This window comes from Pongo pygmaeus, chromosome 3 (genome assembly GCF_028885625.2).
Source record: "Pongo pygmaeus isolate AG05252 chromosome 3, NHGRI_mPonPyg2-v2.0_pri, whole genome shotgun sequence".
Classification (NCBI taxonomy): domain Eukaryota; kingdom Metazoa; phylum Chordata; class Mammalia; order Primates; family Hominidae; genus Pongo; species Pongo pygmaeus.
This window is the reverse complement of record NC_072376.2, coordinates 108,784,913-108,810,654: the sequence shown is the minus strand read 5'-3', so window position 1 is coordinate 108,810,654 and position 25,742 is coordinate 108,784,913.

Below are 25,742 nucleotides of genomic sequence, written 5' to 3'. Positions count from 1 at the left end.
ATAATTTTTTTCATACTGTGTTAGTTAAAGTAAGATCATCCCTTTCCCTTTTATTTTCTTTTTCCTTTTCAATAATGATGAATTCCTTTTTCTTTTCTTTCTTTTTTTTTTTTTTTTTTTTTTTTGTTTGAGACGGAGTCTCGCTCTGTGGCCCAGGCTGGAGCGCAGTGTCGCCATCTCGGCTCACTGCAAGCTCCGCCTCCCGCGTTCACGGCCATTCTCCTGCCTCAGCCTCCCGAGTAGCTGGAACTACAGGCGCCCGCCACCACGCCCCGCTAATTTTTTATATTTTTAGTAGAGACGGGGTTTCACCACGTTAGCCAGGATGGTCTCACTCTCCTGACCTCGTGACCCACCTGCCTCGGCCTCCCAAAGTGCTGGGATTACAGGCATGAGCCACCGCGCCCAGCTGAATTCCTTTTTCTAAATGACTTAGGTTAAAAGAATTTCCTAGATGGTCTATGAAGTAATGCTCAAACCACTTACAAATTTCACTAATTGCTAAACCGTGACATAAACATCAGAAAGAAAACATTTATATAACTATGCTCACATACATCTCTTCATTAAGAATTTTATGCAGTTGCCCAAATGTGTAAATCATTAATAATTCCTTTATTAATATAGATTTCATTGTTTCTGCCACAAAGCAGTGTAGATTAACATAAGCACACGTGTGTGTGTGTGTGTGTATCTTCTGTCTCTCAGAAAAACAGTCTTAAACATAATAGAAACACTTGATAAAAGATGTATCTACAAGATATACAATTAAAAATTATAATTTGATTCTAGATGATTAATTAGGTGAAATGGAATTTTTTAGTAAATATTTAGCTCATGTACTAAAAGGAGAGTGTAGTGAACAAAATAGTGTAAACAGCTGCTTACTTTTGAGGAATTTTCCAAATCTTCTAAGGGTATTTTTTTATCTTAAGGATCAAAAGCTGGTTGAAATTATATGCTTTTAATCAGTAAGCCATTTTTATAAACACTGGCTAATTTTCATGAGTCTTCAGCAAATTAAAATTAAATAATTAAAGAAGTATTATCCTTCTGTAACTCATAGTCAGTCACTTATGTAAGATAATAAAATGCTTTTCCACGGAGTGGAGGAAAAAGTCCTCAAAGGAGATCATTCCTAATTGCCTTTTAGGATCATACCAACACTTGTAGCTACTGCCATCCTTCTGTCTCCGAAATGGAATTCTTTGTTTTGTAAATGGATCTCCGATAACTTACCAAATTTCTCACAGCTTGGGAAATTTTCTTAAGTAATGATTATAATGTCTTATCAGACTGAAGGGTCTTTTTTTCCCCCCACAATGCTTATGAAACGAGAGTGTTTAAGGATTATTTTATGGGTTCTGAATAACTCTACACACTCTCTGACCAGTCAGATCTCAGGAAGAGGTCTCATTCTGGAAGACCCTCAAAACAGAGCATGTTTGCTCATAGCAGTAGAAGAGTTTTCTCTAAGAAGCTCATTAATTTCTAAGCCAAATAACAGAGGAGAGAAAATAGTGTTTCTCAATCTATAATTCCAGAGTTTCACTTAAGTCAATTTCAAAGTAGGCATGAATGCTTGAGGAGACTTCAAAATTGTCAAAGTGTCATTCTCAAAGAGTTAAAAAGTGTAACGCTCACACAAATACAAAAATTTTTAAACTCTTTGTATTAGTTTTCTCTTGCTGCTGTAATAGATTACCACAAATTTAGTGGCTTAAAACAACTCAAACTAATTATCTGACTTCTCTGTAGGACAGAAGTCCAACATGGGTCTCACATGGATAAAATCACAAAGTCAGCAAAGCTGCATTCTTTTCTGGAGATTCCAGGGGAAGATCCATTTCCTATTCTTTTGGGTTGCTGGCAGAATTCAGTTTCCCTTAGTGGTAGGGATTTTCTGTTGCTATTGGCTGTTAAGTAGAGGCCACCATTTACACCATGAGGTCTCTCTTTGGTTATTGTTCTTAGCTCCCTATATCTCAGAACCAGCAAGGGAGCATTGAGTCCTTCCCATGGCAGTATTTCTCTGACACACTGTCTGCTGTCAAATCTTTCTCTCGGACTACAGCTAGGAATGGTTCTCTGCTTTTAGGGACTCATGTGGTTAGCTTGGACCTACCTGTTTTATCCAGGATAATCTCATATCTTAAATTCTATAATTATATAAACACATCTGCAAAGTCCCTTTTTCCATGTAATAATGTATTCACAAATTACAGGGAATAGAGTGTGAACATTTGTGGGAGGAGCGTTATTCTGCCTACCACACTTATTAATAAGCTAAATAGCCCAATGGTAGAACTAATTCAGAGGGAAATAGAGACTCATATAAAATCAATGAGACAAAAATAATGCTGAAACAAATTTACATGGATAGATACAAAACAAGTTAATGCATTACAAGGCAATAACACTGTATCATTTGGATTTATCTCTTCTAGTGGAGAAAATTTACTTAATCTTTAATAAATGGAAATTATTTGCTACCTATCAATGAATTATAAATTAATATATAGATGTAGAATGTAGGTCCTAATTAATAGTAAACAGGTCAAACAAAACTATACTTCTTGGAGTCAAACTTCATAGGATTTATTTTCTACTTAGTTACAAGGCTTTTTTGTCTTTTGAAAAGCGAATGGATGATTTGCTTTTAAAATCAATGGATGATTACCAATTTATTTGGAATAACTCTAAAAACTAATATTCATGGTTAAGTAGCAGATATCAAACAGGAAAATAAACTATTCATGTTAACAGTAATCTATTTGATAAATTATCTTGAATAAGAATAGATTTGTATATATAAATAATATGTATATGCATATAATATGTATATCCACAATGTATTTTTACCTGTGTATACATATACATATACATATAATGTAGAGATATTTGTGTCCCTGTACATCAACATTAAATATATTTATGTTTGTATTTGCTAAGGACTCTACAAAGAAAAACAAAACAAAATTATTACATGCAATTCACAGGGAATTTCTTTCTCAGTCTCCTTCCATAAGACATTTTGAAAGTAATCATTGTAAATTCTTAGAAATATCAATTTAATTCAATGTACGTTTATTGAAGTCATACTATGAAATATGAATTATATCAGACACAATGAATATTAGAAAATGAGTAACATATCGCCTCGGGACTAGGACATCTAGTCTAATGGTTGAGATGAATACATAATCAAATAGCTCTAATAAAATCTGAAAACTGCTCAATAGGAAGATACATGAAATATTCCTTAAAAGTGGAGAGTCATTCCTGGCTGTGGCCAGAGGGAAACATTTGACAACACAGAGTTTATCAGAGATATATTGCAATGGGAAAAACTCAATGCCCCCTTGTTGGTTCTGCAATGTAGGAGGCTGACAGCAAGAATCAAATATATTGACAATGAAAATGCATAATTAAATAGTTTTTCTTGGGAGAAAGTTTCACAGGAAACTGAGGAAATCAAGACACACTTGATATCACTTTTAAAATACCAGTAGGGATGGGACAGGTTAACAAGATGTATGCGCCATACAGAGAGACAGTAAGATTCCAGTATGATACCAGTGGAAAGGGTATGTCTGGTGGTGACTGGGATGAGACAGAAAAGGTAGGCCAGAGGCTTGCTTGCTCTGAAGAGACACACTTTGCACAGTCGGGCAGATGGAGATAAACAAATACCAGCTCTTCTCTTATTTATTGTGTGTCCTTGACAAGGTAATTAACTTTTCTAATCTTGAATAAATTGTATTAAAAAATCTCCATCAGAGCATTGTCATAAGCTACCATTGTTTCTCATATACCATGATTTAATGTGTAGACTTTTTTCCCATAAGTAATGGAAATTCACCTCAAAATTTTTAAAAAGCCATCATGGCAGCAGAGTAGACAGAAGATGGACTGGGATGTCAAGAGGTCGAATGTAGAGAGGCCATATCAATCATTCACATAACACATGATGGGGGCTGAAAATTGGATGGTGGGCTGGAGAGAGGAGGTAGTTGCTACAGGAATTTGGAGGTACAGGCCTGACTAGAATGGTAACATGGTTTTTTATTGACATGTGATGAAAGGATAAAGAAGATATCAACTACGATATTAAGGTCCCTGATTTAGACAGCTTATTAATGGTGATATTATTTAAGAGAATGGGAGCTATGGAAGAAATACTAGTAGATCAGTAGGAAAGATTTTTATGTTTTTAAAGTCTTGTTTTTGTTAGAAATAAAACTGTAAAATAAATTACTTTTTCTGTAATTATCTTCCTGATTTTTTTTCCCTTTTCTAGTAAATAGAAACTGCTGTATAGTGAACTAGAATGTGACTTAATTGTATAATTTAATGTAACCCAAAGACATGTAATGTGTTTAGCTCTATGACATTGTAATACTTTGTGGAATTTTCATCTCACTATTTTTGTATTGTAAAAGCCTTGCCACATTATCGCAAGTCTTTACCTTTTACTTACTCCATTGAAAAGGCTGCCTGTAAAGCTATCAGACGTGAACCAAAATACCTTGAGAACAGAGGCATTTTCTTTTATTTGCCTTGAAATCTGCTCACTGTGTTTTGTTGCTGTGGTCACAGTAAATGTTCACGTATATTATGCCACAAAATTATCCTATATCTTTAAATGCAGACATTTCTTAAACTCTTATTGCTAAGTTAATTAACTTCCAATTTGGTTGACAAGAGCTAATCCAACAGACTCTTGGTATTCACAAGGGCCCTGAGAAATTGCATTCCAAGATTATAATCTATTGTGCCTCCAACGGAAAACACAAAATTCAAAGCAGGAGGCCTGATCTAACCTTCTGGCTCATTTGAGTCAGTCAACTATAACTAATTAAGAAGGTTTGCTTTCGGGAGGCCTGGACCCATATTGGATGTCAGGCCTTACCCAATAGCCACCTGGTCCCAAGCAGCACAGCTAGGAGAAGGTGAAGTAACATTCCCTTCCCTGAGGCCTGACCAACGCACACTGTGCTAATCACATTTTGCTTGTGCCCATCGACCCTGTCTCTTACCTATGTCATCATTCTGCCAGTTACTGCCTCCTGCTAAGTTTTCTGCTGCGTAGTTTGACTCTAGACAGTTCATTCTGAGTGTAGGGCAGGGAGAAATTAGGTGAACAGTTTTCATTATCATCAGCAGCAGTTGTGTGTCATGCTGAAAATATCCACAGTAAATTATTAGGAGCACAAGGGAAAAGGAAAGAGAAAGACTGAATGTTAAAAGCCTCCGAGGTAATCTGTGCAAAAGATAGTAAAGAGAGAACAGCTCCCTACCCTAAGAGCATCTGCCTGAGGAGCTGGGACCCAGGTCCCCACACTGTATAGTATTACAGATGTTCTGAAACATCTTGTACTAATTCTTACTCATTAGGCTAATTTTCTTTTCAAGAGGATATAAGGCAATGGAAAAACTCATTTCAATTTTGCACATACTTGTTTTAAACAAGTCATTTAAACAGAAATCATGTAGTTATAAAAGACTAACTTTTAAGTCAGGGTTTAGAAACACATCACTGACGGACAAGGCAAGAACTTCTTGGTCAGTGTACAAATAAACCTTTTATAAGGTTACCCAAAGGGCATTTTAAAGGTAGGGGGAATTTAACATGTGTATTTAAAGAATAATATTGTTTTGTCTTTAAATTAAATTAGATCTTTCCCACCTACAGATATTTAAGAATAATATTTTATTTCTTAATCTTGAAAAACAATAGAACCACCAGAACCAATTATTCAAATGACAGAAACTTTAAATATGTGTTTTATTAACTATGTATTAGTATGAAATTAAATTATATGGTTGAAGTAATATGTATTTGTACCGAAAAGCCTGACATCTTGAATTGTGCACTCTGATACCTCATTCAATCTCCTTATGGAGGAAGATGGTTCCAGCATATAGGAGGCAGGCTAAAATTGTTATTACTATTAACATTACTTCCCATCATGATTTATTCTTTTTGGTCCTAAATGTAAAAAATCAATTATGTAATGAATCAATATGTAATGAAGTTCTAAGATAGTAATCCTAGTATTTTCAAACTTCATCAAATGAAACATTTGAAATAAAAAAAGTGGTATAAATATATTGAATAAAGAATTTAAGAAATTTTCATTTGTTTTAAACTTGCTTATATATTAAATGTTTCTACAAATATATAAATAATAATGGGAACTTCCACTTTCATCAATGTGACAGTGTCCAGATCAAGAATTGATCTTTTGTCAGGAGACTTCCCGAGGTAAGAATTTAAGCAGAGCACCAGAGCAGGCTTAGATGGATACTGGTCACCCACACTTACCCTTCCTGAAGGAATTTTGCTGCCAGGTATTCTGGTGTTTTGGAGTTCGTGCAGGGCAGTGCGGTGCAATGATGCAGTATGGCCCTAATTTGTTCATGCTTCCCAGTACCCACGATCCTTGGAAGTGCTTGTGCACACTGACTCTGGGCTTCGCCCTGTGATTTTTTTTGGGCAATGAACAGTAGCGAAGATGATTTAAATGGACTTGAAGCATACTTGTAAATTGGAACTTGCCCTCTTGTTGCTTTTAAAGTCTGTAAACTCTTGTCACCAGGTAAACAAGCTCCAGCTGTCCTTCTAGATGACGACAGGCCACTGAGAGAGAAGCCCCAGTTATCCCAGCTGTCATATCTGAGGCCATTAGAAATTACTCAGTCATTGTTGACCTACCAGCTTACTGCAGAAACTTGAATGAGTAAAGCTGAGATTAGCCAATTCTAGACCAAATTAAAACAACCACCCTGCTGAGATTAACCCAAATTTCTGACCTGTGGATTCATTGCTAAATAAATGTGTGAATGTAGTTTTAGCAAAACTAATGTGGTTTGTTATGTAGCAAGAACTAACTAATGTAGACAGCATGGCAAACTGGGGAAACTTCTACATATAATGGTACTCTGGTAATAATAATTCTGTGAATGATGGTCATAACAACAATAAAAATAATAAAGCCTCATCATCTAAAGGAAAAATATCCCATATCTTTGGCATGGTACATTAGGATTTCCATGATTTGAACTCTGCCATGATCTAAACTCTTTCCACAATCTAAAATAAAATTAGTTTATTTTAAAATTAGTTTATTTTATTTTAAAATAAAATTAGTTTATCTTCCTAATTTCTGCACAATCTCCCATTATGCAGTCTAATTTCAAGTGTAAAAATTCATATTCATCAAGGCAGAAATAAAAGTTTATCTATAAACAACAGCCTCACACTTCTACTCTGCTTCACTAAATTCCAAAAGGTGATTGAGCATTATTGATGTTTTTCAGGAAGGTTCTTGACAAAAATTCTATACTCAGATAAGTTACCAGAAATAGGTGAAAGCAAAGAAAAATATACCTATCTTTTTTGAAAACATACTTCCAAGAACAATTTCAGCCAACTGAAACATGAATTAAAACAAAAATATAGAAATGGTAAAATTACAGAATTAAATAAATAATGGAGAAAGTTGAAACATTACATGCTTAATAAACATAATAGGGTATAAGAATTTGATGCACAAGCTAAAATTAATTATGTATATTCATATACGGATGTCCCTGACTTATTATGGTAATATGGTTTGGCTCTGTGCCTCACCCAAATCTCATGTTGAATTGTAATCCCCAGGTGTCAGGGGAGGGACCTGGTGGGAGGTGATTGGATCATGGGAGTGGTTTTCCCCATGCTGTTCTTGTGTTAGTGAGTTCCCATGAGACCTGATGGTTTAAAAGTATGTAGCAGTCCCTCCCTCGCTCTGTAATGTATGTGCAACATTATATAATATTATATATGTAATTAAAATTAAACTATTATCATTGTGGAGAATGGGAAGTAGGAGAGGGAAAAATGAACATCTGTCATAAAAGAATTAAAAACTAACTTTGTTAACTGATAACTAAAAATAAAATCCTAAGCCCCTCAACTGAGTAAACAGACACACTCCTTGGTCAAAACTGAGTTCCCTGCCATGACCGGATAAGACGTCAGATGCCTTGTTATGCTCCCGCTCTTTTGCAGTTTAGATACAACTGACCAGCATTAAAGTTAAAATACAGACCATAAGACTGACAGAATGGGCTTTTTATAAGTATAAGATACCAAATTATAAACAATATCTAAAGTCATGCTAGGCAAGAGTTAAGTCATACATCCCTACACTTAGAATAAACTATGTTCTAATTACCACCAGGATTTTGTTATTTTCTCCTTTTTCTCTAGGAGCTAAACAATCATTGCCCTTGAGATAAGTAACGTTGAACAGTTGCAGAATGCCAACCACCAGACACTAACTGAGGCTCCCTGTTCCACAAGCCATAACTATATAGCTTTGATTGACAAGAGAGCGATTTCTGTAACTTTCCCTTGGTAAGAGACCACCAGCCATGGACTGATTGTGGCTGATTTACAGAGGCTATGCATCCGAGTGCCTTCACTCATATCCCTGCTTCACCTTTTAACGTATAGGGTCCAACTGTAATATATTTAAATGTTAAGTCTCCACCTCAAAGTGAACATTGGATACATGTTAGAATGTTTGCTTATGACCCATGCCTGAGACTTCCCATTTATAAATATTCATAGTTCCTCCTGTATCCTCTTGAATATGTATACTTGCCCAACTCATTCACCATAAATTCCTGTTTTATCCCTTCCTCCCTCTAAGAGCTTGCTTTCAATTTTCAACTGGAGGATGTGCTTCCCACCTGCAGGTGATAATCCCCTTCTTAAGCAATAAAGCTCTCTTTTCTAAATTTATAAATTGAGTGATTTGTTTTTCTGTTAACTTAGATAATTAGAGAGAAATTGGCTAAATCATTTATTTGAAAAAATATCAAATGTAACTACAGGTGGAATTAAAAGCTGGGTAAAACGCAAAGTGAGAAAACAGCATTTTTAAAGCATCCAGAAAAGTAGATTGTCTGCAAATTGATGAAAGAAATTTAGCCTATGAGCTCTACTATGTAAACAATGTAAGCTAGATACAAGGGACAAAATACATTCAAATTGTTAGGACATGGTAATTGTCAGCTAAGAATTGAACACCCAAAGATCTTTCAAGTACTATGGTTAAATAAGAAATTGCCAGATAAACAAAAGGTGAGATAACTTACTATGCTTCCTTACTACTAAAGATGTAAGTACCTCAACCGGAAGTAAATGACCCAACAGGCATATCTAAGGTTCTGAACGTATGGTGAAGCACAAAGTGGTGGTTATCTGTGTGGAAAAGCGAAGGAGGGGTATTACAGGAGAGGATCTGAGAGGGCAAACAGTGTATTGCTATGAGACTGGGAAAGGTCTATTTTACAAGTTGGGTGATGGTTTCAAAGTTAAATTTTATAAGTTTCTGATTGAAAAGTTACATATAACTTACATATATTTCTTGTGGCAAATACTACACCAATTTTTAAAGGATTAAAAAAAGAAAAGAAGAAAATTTCAATTGACTGATTTGTTTGATCTATATTATTTTGTAGGGAACAAAAAGCTGTACAACAAAAGGAGATAGATGCAATTCATGAAGTATTTTTAATTCTGGGCACTAAAAATTTATAGTTGGTCTAGGCATAATTTTCTATAGATAATTTATACATTTTAAAGGAATTTAGGGATATATTGCCTACCAAAATGATTCAACCCTATTTCTCACTTTCCCCTCATCTTTCAGTGTAACATCATTCTTCCAAATCTTCAAATTTTTTTTTCTCTGTAACTTCATAACAAGTTTATCAGTAAACATTATTCAGATCCAACCTTACCTCTTTATTTTATTCCAAATGTCCATGGTTTCATCAGATCTACTATAAAATGTTTCAATAATGTTAACTTATCTACTCAGATACATTTTGCACACTACCAAGAAAAGAAACACTACAATGTTTTCATCAATTATTCCAACCCATAAAAACCCACATATACTTTCTGTCATGTACTTTAAAACATTAAGTCGGAACTTGTATTAGTCTAAACAATTTGGCCACAATCTGAAACTTAGTGTTTGGGTTTTTTGTTGTTGTTATTTAAGTGAAGGTTTAACATTCATCAATTCACACAACTGAAGAGTCCACGGCATCTGACGCAGGGTACAGCTTTATCCGTGTGCTCAAATCACAACATCACTAAACTGTGTCCTTTCACTTCTATTTCAGCTATCTTCTGTTTTGACTTCTTTCTAAGCAATAATTTCACCATAAAAGGACAAATATGTTTAGAATTAATCCGTGTCTAACATTACACCAGTTTGACAAGGCTTGTGAGAAGAACTCCCTGCTTTTATCAAATTAAGGAAAAGTCTCAGACCAGATTCCCACTTACATAGCTTGGGGCATGAAACCACCCTTTAAAGAGGCCAGGACCAGGTTACATATATAGTCCTTAGAGCAGAATGGGGAACATGGTGAATTTCACTCTAACAATGTAAATAGTAAGAAAGGGGTTATTTTCCACTCTTACATTAAAGTAATGATAGTAGAGGAAGGGAAAATAAACACTGAGCAGATGAGAAGAAAATATGTTTAATCCAGTAGATAACTCTTTTTTCTAAATTTCGAGAAACTTATCAAGTACAACTTTACATTAATTAATGCAATCGTATTTCCTCCTAATTGTTATGATAAGTTCTCTATCCCATTAAAGCAATCTCTTTAATGAATTACACAGGTGTCTCATCCATAGCCACCACTATGTCAGGCCAATTATAACTTACTTGCCTGGAAGGTCCCCTAATCTCTCTGCCTAAACTAGTCCTTGCTGACTGTAACTCTCCATACTATATGCGATATTGTATGCAAAACTACTTATCACACAGTAAATACTCAGCAATTATTTTCTTTCTTTCCTTCCACTATTTCATCTCCCTTCTTTCTCTCCTCCCCCACTTCTTCTGTTTCATTCAAATTTTCTTTCTTATTTTACAAGACTTCCTGTAATATAACCTCATTTTAATGACTCCATGTAGCTTATTAAACAACATATATTTATTAATAAATGAACTCTTTTTGCTTGTGTTAACTGAATCAAACAATTAGCACTTTATCCTTTGCAAATCTGACTTTCATGGCTTCACTGTAACCTCTAAACTGGTTAGGACTTTAAGTGAAATATTTTATTTTGTACATTGTGTAAAAATTAGCATAGTAGTGAGTGGCAATAAACAATCAAAGAGACTGCTAAAATATAGCAGAGAATATCTAAGTAATTGTTTCAATTCTATCACTCACAAGCTGTGTAATTTTGAGGAAATTAGTTACATTCTCTAAAACTATATTTTCTCATCTAGCAAATGAGGATGTAGAGATCTGCCCTGCCTATACTACACATTTATTTTATCAATTAAATGAGACGATGCATGAGAAAGTGTTACTAAGAATGAAGAACTACTGACCAATTATTATGATAGCTATTCAAAACACTTCCCGGAGTTGGACACTGGTATGCAGAGAGTGTTACATTGTCACAATAGCCTACGTATAAAAATCACAATTACATCAAATGTGCTGAAGGACCTTGTTAGGTTGAAGGGCAGAGAAAAACAATGCTTTGTTTGTTCCCCAGGTACAAGAGGGGTGTGAGTAAATAGTTTGTTTATAAACCCGAGACTACAAAAAAATGTCCAAATACCAATTTCACTCACAATATAGCACAGCCCACTGAAATGTAACCCCAATGGCAAATGCCATCACAATGATTTTATAACTTATTCTGAGTTAGCCTGCAGATATGATTATTTTGCTACTGAAGGGATGACAGAATGAAATATTAGAAAGAATGTTTAAAATGTAGGACAGAAATATGGGAAATATTTGCTATGACTATGTATATCCTAAATATGTTTTTTATATTCTGTGGAAACTATTGCTGCTGCTGCTTCTAATACCAGAGAAGGTAAGTCAGTGTCTGTCCTGAGTGATGCCTTGTATACCTATGGCTACCTAGAGAGAGAATCCTTTGGGAAATATTCAGGAATCTTCTGTTATTTGCTAATCTTGCTCCCTATGAATTTGAAGTGACTAGTCATAAAACTACTGAGCAAGAGTCACTTGTTTTATGCAAGTGCTCTGCTTAAGACAAAACAGACCATAGAGACAGAGTTTCGCTCTTGTTGCCCAGGCTGGAGTGCAATGGCATGATATCAGCTCACTGCAACCTCCGCCTCCCAGGTTCAAACAATTCTCCTGCCTCAGCCTCCCGAGTAGCTGGGATTACAGGCATGCGCCACCACCCTCGGCTGATTTTGTATTTTTAGTAGAAACGGGGTTTCTCCTTGTTGGTCAGGCTGGTCTTGAACTCCCGACCTCAGGTGATCCACCCACCTCAGCCTCCCAAAGTGCTGGGATTACAGGCGTGAGCCACTGCGCCTGAAATACTACAGGCTCATTTTCATAGCGTAAGAGACTCCCCCAACACCCCCCCCCCCAAATAACTCTTCTTAGCTCTACCACTTTTAATGTTACTTTATTTTTTTAACTTTGCTACTGCCAACCTTGTTGCTAATTACTATTTCTGTCCCCCTGTACCCCTAGTTCCCCATGCTCTAGGCTAGGCCTAAACCTGTTTATGATTTATGAGTAAGTAATCAGCATGAATTCTTCTTTTTGAACATATTGCTTCAGCATTAACTGCTATAATGTATATATCCCTTATATACTCTCTATTAAGCGTCACTATAGTTTGTTCACTGTTCTCTTATACCAGCTATACCACGTATGATTTCAGTCCCCATCTAGAAAAGGGCAAGTAAGCATGGCCGTCTCTTCTTTAAGTTTCTTTGAAACATGCTGGGAAAACTTGACCTGCTGATTTGCAGCCCTTTTCTCTCTGACAAACCTCACTCGCTACCTTTTCATATTACCATGCCAACTGCACATTCCAGACTCAGTAGAAAAGCTCCTTAGGATGGCCCTAAGGTGTTGGCACTGCAGGTATAAATCTGTGCTTAGTCTCCTCTCCATCATTCTGTTCCTCCTGCTGCAGCCCACTTTTCAAATGAACTGGAACATTAGCATAGCTTTCCACCAGGCATGACTCGAGGAGGGGCAGGTGAGAGGCTAGGTATGTGACAAGGACAGCACAAAGTCACGTTAGACTGCTCTGTGGCAAAGAGGAATTAATCCAACAAAGTCATGTCAAGATATTGTATTTTCAATAATTGTAATAAAATAGTATTAGCTGCTCCATTATGACTACCATCTATTGATTGCCTACCATTTAAGAGATGCCATATTAGTTTCAAATGTATAGTATTTTGCCAACTTTCACAATACCATAGGAAGGTATAATTGCCTCAGCCTTATAAACGAGTAAACAGAGTACTGTTAACTTACCAAAAATTAAATCACTAATATGTAAGCATGGTTTAAGAATTATTCCAGGGTCATTTCACTCCAAAATTTTGCTGCTTGTTTTACTAAGCAGAAATAAACAAATATGCTGTAGGACTAAGTAAACCATCTATCTATCTATCTATCTATCTATCTATCTATCCATCTATCTATCTATCTATCTATCTATCTACCTATCAATATCTATATAGATAGATATGTGTGTGTATACATATATGTATACATCTGTGTGTGCATAAAGAAAGAGAAAGAGGTACATGGGCTTGTATATGTGTATGTGTGTGTGTATAAATTGGGAGAGCAAAATACAGATGAAATAAGAGATTATGGAGAATTATTTCAAAGTATTTTTTCTAATATAATGTGTTGACAATCATACATTTTTATGTTACTTTTAACCCAGCTATAGGAGTTAATGAGCCCTAAGAATTAAGGAATATGACTTCATAATGTATTTCCATGTTTCATCAATTGTATTAGATGGAAGGGTAAGACTAGAAGGCTCTCCAAATCAGGTCGTTCATGCCCAGAATTGCTCTTGGAAATGTACAGCTGTCTAAAAAATGACATCCAATCACTTCAATACAATGCTGACACCCCATAGCAAAACTTCACAAACATGCTGCTAATACATTGGAAACATCTGGTTGAAAGTTTTGTTAAATGTTACTTTCCAATAGACAATTACAACAATTGAATTATGCTATATTGAATTGTTGCAGAATGAGGTGAGCATGGGTCTAGGAAATTGAAAATCTGAGTTAAGTCTGAAATTTCCCTCCTATTACCAATAGGACTACGAGCAAACAGACTAAATTATCACAGCCATAGTGATTTTATTTATAAAGTAGAATGATATTTATACATTTGTATAATTGTGAGGATGAAATGAGATAATGTGCATAAAGCACTCTACTAATGTTTGTATACTATTATTATCATTATGCTCTTTAAAACATAAAACAACATTGCATTGCAATTTTCCCACTGGTTCTATTCTGTACATAGATTGAAATAGAACTTCTTATTGTGAATTATAATGAAAAAAGTTGAGTAATTGTGAGTATAAATGTAAATAAGAGTTTTTCAAGAGAATACTGGAAATAGCAAAGTTTCTGAAAAACCCCATTATATTTCAGTGTATTAATGCAATTATAAGTAATTATAGAGGATTTTAACAAACATTGTTTTTTGGCTTGTTATATTATATGTTTAATATTATATTATATATTTAATATTATATTATATATAATATAAAATATAATATATTATAATATATATTATAATATATATTATAATATATAATATAATATATATTATAATATATATTATAATATATAATATAATATATAATATAATATATATTATAATATATAATATAATATATAATATAATATATATTATAATATATAATATAATATATAATATATAATATAATATATTATAATATATATTTAACATTATATTATATATTTAATATATATTATATTATATATTTAATATATTATATATTTAATATATAATATGATATATTTAATATATTATATATTTAATATATAATATGATATATTTAATATATTATATATTTAATATATATTATATATTAAATATATTATATATTTAATATATATTATATTATATATTTAATATATATTATATATATATTAAATAACCAAAGACCAAAATATAAAATTGAATTCCATAAAGAAGTCACTTCATAAATTATTCAATTTGAATGGTTTAAGCTGATTTAAGAATGGTACTCCTAGGTACCTCAATTAAGACAGCAGCCTAGGGTCAGTTTCAGAGTAAGCATGGAAATGTGAACCGTTTTGTTGCTTGCAACAGACTAGTATCTGAAAGTGACTTTTAGGAAATACAATTTTGTACAAACTCACGGAGCTGGCTTGATGTCAGTTATTATTCATTTTCATTTTCCAGTGTGCTTGATTTCTACCACAGCAGCAAAAATGTAAGTCAAAGAAAGGGCTGACCAAGTAATTACTGGTATTGAAATGTGGATTAATAGAGACGAAAATCTCATTTATATTAGTCACAGATACATTTAGGATAAACAGACAGACTTAAAAATAAACTATGTGAAGGAAATTTATAAAATGGGAACTTTTCATTGAATGCTAACAAAGGATTAAGAATTCACTTAAATAAAGCCTCTCACATTAAATATGCATTTTTATCTATAAAGAAAATAGTAAAAAACTTCCTTGCTCTTTAATATTGATATAAAATAATGTGTTTTTTTTTCTTCCACTGCTTACCTTATGGTAAAATTTACTATTTTTATCTGTAGATAAACTTCAACAATCTAAATTGACCATATTTTAGTATTTAAACAATCTCCAAACAAAACCAAACCAATAAAAGTGTATCACATAGAAAGTCATTGCAGAAATTTTATTATTTAAAATAACCTGGTGAAAATATCCTGTTTTAATTGGTATGAAAAAATGCTTCAAAGTCTATCTCACTAGTTCAGATAAATTTCACATATTATTTTAAACGGCAGATAAATTTTTTATATTGTGTTGTTAACACATACACATTTGGGCAAAGTTTTAGCTTATACTCATTTGCTCTTTGAATTTTTCTCACAAAAATGATAAGCAGGAACAGCAAGATTTCACTGCATCTATGCAATAGCTTCTAGGGAGAGGCTGAAGTTGGATGTTCATGAATAAAAATCTCTATTCAGAGAAATGTTTACCTTTTAAGATTATCAAACTGAAAATAATCTGAAGATAATAACATCTTTTTGTAATGCCACCAAAATTTTCTCTTGAAACATCAAATCTAGTTATGGAATACTCATTAGTAAAATCGTTCAGTGGTACCTTGTGATAAGTAGGGTGAAGCTCGGTATTCTGATCATGTTATAAAACACTGTCTTTCCAGTTCACATCTCAGACCACATCTTGGATAATGCTTGATTTCTATCTCTAAACTAACTAAAGTTTGAGTGAGTCTCAAACTTTAGTGCGTGTCCGAATCACTTGGAGAGCTTGTTCAAACACAGATTTCTAAGCCTACTAAGTAGCAATGAGATGTGGTTTAGTAGTATTTCTAACAATTTCTCAGGATGCTGATGGTGCTGGCCCAGGAGTTTAAGACTAACCTAGACAACATAGTGAGACCTTGTCTCTACATTTTTTTTTTTTTTTAATTCACCAGGCATGATGGCAAACACCTGTAATCCCAGGGACTTTGGAGGCTAAGGTGGAAAGATTGCTTAAACCCAGGAGTTCAAGATTGCAGTGGGCTATGATTGCACCACTACACTACAGCCTGGGTGACAAGGTGAGACCTTGTCTCTGGAAAAAAAAAAAGAAAGAAAAGAAAAAGAAAAAAGAGAATTGTTCTATTGTTCCAGCTACTTGTATTTCCTGACCAACTCAACTGCATCGTGTTTGTTGTCTCTCTAATTATTGCTTATGCCACTTTCTCTGCCCAGAAGAAATACATTGTCTTCCACATGCCTAACTCCAAATTGTTATTCAAAAGAGAACTCAAGAAAACCTTTCTCTTTTTCTTACTTTTTTTCCTCCTTAGTCCTTTAGGCTGAGTTAGAAGCCTCTCTTCTGTGCTCTCATAGAATTCTGTGCATGTGTCCATTATTTTACATAGCACAATGTATGGTAATTGCTTGTTTTGTAACCTTTCCACCAGGTTGTGAATGTCTTGAGGGCAGAGACCATGTATAGTTAATATTTGCATCCCTAAAATCAGTATGATATGGGGCATTCCAAAAAATATACATTGATTTGAAATGCTCTCTTGTGCTTCTTCTACATACAAACTTTAAAAAATAATCAACAAATATACAGTTAGCAAGAAAGAATTGAGGGCAAAGAATACACCAGACAAAATCAAGAGGAAGAGGATGGTAGAGATAGGTCACCTTGGAGCGTCAAATAAGTGCAAAGTCAAGCTTTCTGACAGGTGCTACCTAGAGGAAGGCTAGTTTAAGAGAAGGTCAAGGACAGACTAAAATTAGGCGAAGGTGATTGCTTTGTGTAGGTCTTGATATGTAGGCATAGCCTTCAATGTCAGATTCTGAAATATACCTTCTTGCTTTGAGAATATAAACTTCTTTACCAATTACAATATATTAAAATTGCTTTTTAATTACAAAAAAATTTTGTTTTATTTTAGCTCTTATTCAAGGATTTGGATACAACTGTAGTTTAATAGCCTCTAAATAGTACTCACACAGCTGCATGATTTCTTTTTCCTATATAGATACTAACTGTCTCATAGCTGGATTGATCTTAAGTGTTCTCAAACTTCAAAAATGCTCAAAGTATTATATTTCATTTCTGGAATAATGGAAAGATTGCAATCCCCCATTATTTATATTTTAATCTGCAGTTTTGTCATTTTACATTGGAAGGTAAAGGGGAAGTTTGCAGAAAATGCTGCAGGCAGTTCTGCATACCACATTTCTGTATGAAAAATAAAGTTCATGCAAGGTAAAAGAGACAAGGAAAAGGGTCAAGGAAATAAAAACCTTGGGAGTTATTAAGGTGAGCCATTTTCAATCTATAAGACATAGATAGCAACAACTAGAATGTAGAAAAATAAATATTTTTATTAAGTATCCTTGAAGCTTCAGATTCAAAAATACCCCCAAATCTCTCTGGGGAATTTGATTGCCAGGCTGCACTTTTGTCGAAGACAATTAGGGCTCACAAGAAAGCAATGTGATGATCAATAAGACTTTATGGGTTGTACTTACTATATAATGATATCCTGGGAAAACCTAGGGCAAACTAATGGTTCTCATGGCTGATGGAGTTCATGGGCCCTTTAGCATCTCTCTACAACCTTTTCTGCATTTATTTCTAGTGGCTGTTTTAAGGCTGTGTGTACGCACTATCCATTTAGCCCAGGAAGTCTGGGGCTCACAGAGAATCAAGCCAGTAGTCAGGAGGACTGCTGCAGGAATGTGGAGATGAAGAATCAATGTACATTGGAAGCCTTGTTATTTGTGTCAGAGAATTAGAATGTATCACTGGCTCTTGAGGCTGAAGGTATTTATGCACATGGGTAAGGATATGTTCTTAGTTGTGCCCCATCTACACTCACAAACCCTTAAGAAGGGGCTGGCTGTTCCTTTCTAGTACCTTTTTCAAGCTGAGAAAACAAAGATGAAGATTAGGCAATGAGTGTGTGTGTTGCGGGTGGAGGGGGAGTTGAGAGAGTTTGGGAAAATTGGGAGGAGCACACAAAGAGAAAGCAAAATATCATAAAAGGAAAAAATAAGGTCTTTTAGTTTCTATATGCCTTCAGAGAGGAGGTTCTCTGTGCTGCTCATCATTAAAATGTTACTATATCAATAATTTGAAAAAAATCGCAACTTTATATTTTTAAGCGAAGTTCTATTTTTATTGAACAAACCTACCATTTTTAATCAGCTGCTAACATTTGCATTTAATATTCTATGCTATGATTTGAAACTAGCATCAATTCATTCAGCTAAAATGAATCAAAGGAAAGGGGAAAAAAGCATGCTTAAAAGGATTAAATTACTGTAACTGAAAAAGAACATTAGGACTGAAAATGTCAAGGAATGGGTTGGAATTTTTTAAATTTGTCATATTAAAACACTCTGTTTTTAGCCATATACATCATCCTATATGTATATTACAGGCTGGTTATTCTTAGTATTGTTCCTACCTTTTTTTTTTTTTTTTTTTTTTTTTTTTTGCATCAGCAGGCTATTAGAAGGACTGCTCTGAAAATATACTTGAGTGCTTTTTTCGGTAATGGAGACCGATATAATTTTTGAATCAAATTGCATAATGTTCCTCATGAGCTATGAGACAAAGAGGTAAGAAAGAGGGAGAAAAGAATTATATGTCAAAATATAGTGAGGACAAATTCATGCAAAACTCAAAAGGAGATTTTTTTTCTTTAAGTCTTAATTCTAGAAAATTCCAAGTATTACCATTCACTTCAACCTTTGAGAGGGTATCTGTCTTACTCTTCATTTGCGCTGAATTTGTCCTAATGCCTTTGCCAGTAACAGACAGATAGATTGATGGCATCGTCACTAACTTCAATTCAGGAGTTGGTCCAAGAGATCCCACATCCCATTAATAACTAAAAATTAGGGTCAACTTTTAAAAGCAAAAGCCATGTCTCCATATTCTTTTGTTTTATTTCTTCCCTTAAGGTCAGAAAGCTTGACTCTCTTCTATACCCCTTAAGAACTCCTTCAAAAATTCTTTTCTGCTGATTGACAAGAGATGGTGACATAAGATAAATTATCTGTTTTGGTTTTCTGTCTTTTTTTTTCTTTTTGTTCTATATTCACTGATCTTTTCTCCACAGTTTTCACTTGTCTCATCTTTTTGCCATAATTGTTTAATGCCTCAATTTAGTTACACTTTTCATACTGTGCTCGAAAGATGACATGGCTCATCTTGAAAAAGCAGCAATTATTGAGCAGGACACAGTTGCATAGTCTGGAACAATTTCAGAAAAATAAAATCAAATGAAAATATTTATGAGCACATATAATAAATAGGAAAGGCACTGCGGTGGGTGCATTTGAGGATACCAAGAAATATAAGCATTTCCTGCTCTTAAAATGCTTAAATCTATCCATTTGGGAACTCAAGCCATAATTACAAAACTTAAATATCAGAAATAGATTTAAATGGAAGTGAATGCACCATTAGGATAGGAAGCAACCTGAAGTAAGTGATTAATTACTAAAAATGTGCTGAGCACATTAGGCATTCAGAGGACAGAAATATCACTTCATTTTGGAATGGTGAGAGAAAGACTCATGATTTAGTAGTCTGATATCATAGAATAGATTTGGGTAGGCTGTGGTGGTAAGCCTTAGAGAGTGAAGGCCAATGAGGGGGTTAGCAGAAATACTGTAAGGTTATTCAAGCAAGACACATGGTAAGCGAAAATCTCCAGACGGAGCAAATAATTGCAGTTTTGTGGATAGTGAACATTCAGTTTTGGAGAGAGAAGAAAAGTTACATACCAACATATCAAGAATCTGGGAACTATCTCCCAGCCAATGGGGAGTCAGAGGCATGGTTTCTGATCAAGAAAGTGACATGATCACAGCAGTGTTTTCTGAAGATTAATCGGATATCATTATGTGTTGCACTACTTGGAATAATAAGGCTGCTCACTGAATTAGAAAAAAAGGATATTGAAGGAGGGAGGGACATGTGTTTGGCATTAGGGCTTTGTAAAAGCACTGAATGCACCAGAGATTCTCCTGAGGGGCGGAGAAGAGGGAAGAACATTCCTTCCCTCTTTATACCATGGTAAGCTTTTGCAACTTATGAAATACTCGAGTATGTATGAAAACAAAAATAGTTAAGATCTGCTGAGTTAAAGAGTGATATCTTCATATCATAATTCATTTATATTTAACTTTTAACAAGTGGAGACTAAGGGATAGCACAACCAATAACCCATTCCCATCCACACTTCACTCCCTACATAAACACACACATGCACAACATTGAACCCCTAGTTCAAGATGTCAAGAAGAGGTGATGTTTTAACTCCCTTCCCAAAGAAATCTGAAAATAGGAACAAATAGGCATGAATGATTGAAACAAGGGGAGATGTCTTTCACACACATGCCAGAAATTTACAGCACTCTTTACAAGAAAAAGAAAAGAACATGCAAAAGTGCATGAGGGGGCTCATTACATTGAGAGTAACTACACATAAAGTAACATTTTATTCCAGCTAAAACCAATAGTTCACCAGACTCCAAGGAGTTGGAGCTAGATCTAAGACATGGCATGGTTGAGTCTGTGGTGCAGAAGCCTACGTGTGGCAGCCACAACACACAGTTGGCAAAGATTACCTATTGAGTAAGAGGCTGGGAGAAGGGGAACAGCATTAAGTGCTGCTGTGACTTTCCCCTAATGTGGAAATTGAGTCAGATCAATCCTTCCCCACAATAGCTATCTCATTACTACAAGCAATGGGATATCTGTGCAATGTTGACTAAATGACTGTGTGCTAAACATTTTTTCAGGCCTTGGCCTTAACAGGGAAATGCAAAACTAGTCACGGCTCTTGCTCTTCTGAAACTTATAATCCAGAGGAAAAATTATAATACATTAACTAATCACACAAATGAGTGTGTAATTTAAAAGTACTATAAGCAGTATGAAGAAAATAAGAGGCATCCCTGACAGTGTGTGTATGTGTGTACACATGCATCATGAGAAAATGTATGTTTAGAAAACACCCCTGAAAAATAGGCATTTTCGTTCAGATATAAGAATGAGTAGGTATTAACTATGTAAATGAAACTGAAGATGAGACATCTGGGGAAAAGGGAAAAGCATGTGCTAAGGCACATAGGGAGGAGGATTGAAGACTTGAGAGTGCAAAAAGACTGCAGATTTGGCTAGAAAAGCACGCGAGGGCAAAAACGTGGCATGGGAGGAAGCCACCACAGTGGGCATAGTGAACAGGAAGTTAACAAGATGGGCACTGACTACAGTAAGATCTCAAAAGATTTTATATTTACCCTATGCTGTGTTCTGAATATTTGTGTCCCTCTGAAATTTATATGTTGAAATTTTAACCTTCAAGGTGATGGTATTAAGAGGTGGGGCTTTGGGAAGGTGATTAAGTCATGAAGTTAGAACTCTCATGAATGGGATTAGTGCCCCCATAAAAGAGACCCCAGACAGCTTCTTTGCCCCTTCCACCACGTGAGGACCCAGCATAAAGATGACTGTATATATAACAGGAAGCAGGCCCTCACAAACACAGTATCTGCTGGTACTTTGGCCTAAAAATCCCCAGCCTGAAGAAACATGAGAAATAAATTTCTGTTGTTTATAGGCCACCTAGTCTATGGCAGTTTGTTTATAAGCCACCCAGTCTATAGGAGGCTGAATTGAATGAGATACCAAAGAAATTGGTAGCCAGTAAAGGATTTTAAAGAGGGGGACATTTTGAAGTAATTGCTCTGACTAGGGTTTGGGTAATAGACTAGAGGCAGGCAAGTGTGCTTCCAGGACTGTCATTCAGGAAGCCACTGCAGAAGTCGAGGTGAGCGATGACATGCTGCTGGAGATACAAAGATGAGCTCGGAAGCTACTTAAGAGAAATATTTAACATTGATAATTGGCGGATTATATATTGGAGGTAATATAAAAAGATATTTCAAGAGTGAATTATCAGTTCTTACTTACACAATAGAGTTGGAGGGACCATTCACAGATGAAGGACATCATGGAATAGAAAGGACAAGGCCTTTTCAAGAAGGGGTTGGAGAAGCTTATGGCTTCAGTTTGGACTTACTACATATGAAAGTGCCTGTGAAACAACACAGTGTTGAATAGCTCTATCAGACACGAAGAATAAATCTGGGCTAAACATACAAAATTGAAAATTACTTATATTTTTGATGGTATACATAAACCTGGGGAATATGGTATCATTGGAGCAAAGGAAAATAAAAATAGGACTAAACTCTGAAAAACTCTGCCATTTAACATTACAGATGGGAGCATGAATCTACAAAGTATATTTAGAAAACAGATGGGAGAAAAACTAGAAGAGTATGATGTTTCAACTCAAAGGAATACAAAATATAAAGGTAGAAGGATTTGTCAATAATGGCAACTGTGCTTAAGGAGTCCAGTAAGAGAAGGAATTAAGGATCCAGAAATCAGCTCCATGAAAATATTTTGTGACTAAAATTTAAAAATTATTATTATATAGTAACACTGATAGTTTAGTGGTACTAAGTTTAATAAATTTTATTACATGTATAGATTCATATAACTATCTCCACAATCATAAAATGCAACCATTTCAATACCCCCCAAAGTTCTTTATGCTCCCTCTTCATAATTACATCCTCCTCCCAAATCCAAACCCTCACATTCATCTCCTCTATCACTATAGTTTTGTCACTTCCAGAATGTCACATAAATAGAATCATATAATATATAACATTTTGGAACTTGTTCCTTTCACTCGACGTAAGGCTATTGAGATTCATCCAAATTTTTGTGTTGTTCATATCAAAATTTGTTTAATTTTATTACTGAGTAGTGTTCCATTGTACAAATGTACCACAGTTTAAATGTCTATTCATCTATTGAAAGTCAGCTGGTTTGTTTCCCAGTTGTTAGCGATTATAAATAGAATTCCTATAAACATTCATGTACAGATATTTGAGTGAAAAGAAGTTTTTATTTCTCTAGAGAAATATCAAGAATAGGATCATAGGGTTATATGGTAAGTATATGCATAACTGCACAAGAAGTGGCAATACTTTTCCAGAGTGGTTGTACCATTTTGTCCCTCAACAACAATATGTGAGAATTCTAGTTGTTCCACATCCCTGCCAGCACTTTGTAGTATGGATATCTATCTACCTATTTATCTCTCTATATATCTATATAAATTGTTGTCCTTTTTATGGGCATGTCATGGTCTCTTATGAATTTAATTTGTACTTCTCTACTGACTAATGATGCTGAAGATAACCATCTTATCAATCGTCTAGATGTATTCTTTATATTTTTTGGTGAAGTGTCTATTCAATTATTTTGCCTATTTCTAATTAGAATTTTATTTTCTTAAATGTGAATCTTGAAAGTTCTTTATACATTTAGGATGTGATTCGTTATAATATATGTGATGTGCAAATATTTTCTTCCAGACTGTAGCTTATCTTCTCAGTTTTGTGAAAGTATTCTTAACAGAGCAAAAGTTTTAATTTTTATGAAGTTCAATTTATCTTTCAGAGAAAGAGAGTGTGTGTGTGTGCGTATGTTATAATTTTGGCATCATGTCTAAGAACTTTTTGCCTAAGTACACTTCAGGAATATCTTCTCTTATGTTTTCTACTAAAAGTTTTATACTTAAGTAATTTACATTTAGGTATATGATGCATTTTTTGTTAATCTTTATGTTTGATTTAAGTTGTAATTTTGTTTTTGCATATGGATTTCCAAATGTGATCTATAGTATTGTCGAAAATAATATTTTTTTCTCCAGTAAGCCATGAACATAAAGTACCAATGTAGTCACAAAATGCTTATAACAGATTTCAATCCCTTAGATTTTCCCCCATAAAATAGCAACATATACTATGTTATGCAATACCTCATTTAGATTTGAATACATTTTATAATTATTGATATGTTTCAAAGACAAACCTTTGCTTTCCTTTGCTTTATTTGGACTGGTTTTTATTATACATTGAATATATATAAAATATTATTTAGTATACGGGTAATATATCAAGCAAAAAGCTAAAATGAGGCAATAACTAGAAAGATTCCAAATTGTTCTATACCCAGGATAAACCAACAATGGTACATACCTACAATGGAATACTATTTAGCACTAAAAAGGAACAAACTACTATTGATCCATGCAACAATATAGGCAAATCCCAATTACATTATGCTAAGTGAAAGAAGTTAGAATCAAAATGCTACATGCTTTATGACTTCATTTAAAGTTTATTCTATATAAGGTGAAACTCTAGGGATGGATTATAAATCAGCAGTTGACAAGAGTTCGTGGTTAGGGGAGGGTTTGGCTCCAAAGGGGTAGCACAAGGAAATTTGCAGGGATGGGATGGTATAAATCTGTATCGCATCTTGGCTGTGTTAATGGTTTCATAACTCTATGCACTAGTCAAAACATTAGTCTTTTTTAACTAAAGGCAAAGGAGTAAATTTTACTATATCCAAATTAAAAATACACTTTAATAAAATAAGCACCTGTGTATTTTCTCTCACATTTGAAAAATAGAATGTTTTTAATGCATTGGAAGACCTCTACAGACTCCCCACATCCCATAGTTAAACACTATCCTGTGTTCTGAGATTATGATTCCCTTGCTTTTCCTTAGTGTTTCTCCTTATATGAGTATATTCTTAAACAATATAGAGGAAGGCAGACCAAGACGGCTGAATAGACGCTTTCACCAATCATCCTTCTTGCAGGAACACCTATTTAACCACTATCTACATTTAAAAAAACATTTTCTTAAAAGGCAAAGATCAGGTGAACAATCACAGTACCTGGTTTTAACTTCCTATCACTAGAAGAAAGATCGAAGAGAGTAGCAAACACAGTCTTGAATTGGTGATGCCAACTCTCTTTCATCCCCCTGGCAGCAGCTGCATAGCACAGAGAATCTGTGTGCTTGGTGAGAGAGAGCACAGCAACTGTGGGACCCTGCATTGAACTCAGTGCTGCTCTGTCACAATGGAAAGCAAAACTGGGCTAAACTCAGCTGACACCCATGTACTAGGGGGCATTTAGACCAGCCGTAGCCAGAGAGGAACCATCCACGCCAGTGGTCAGCCTTG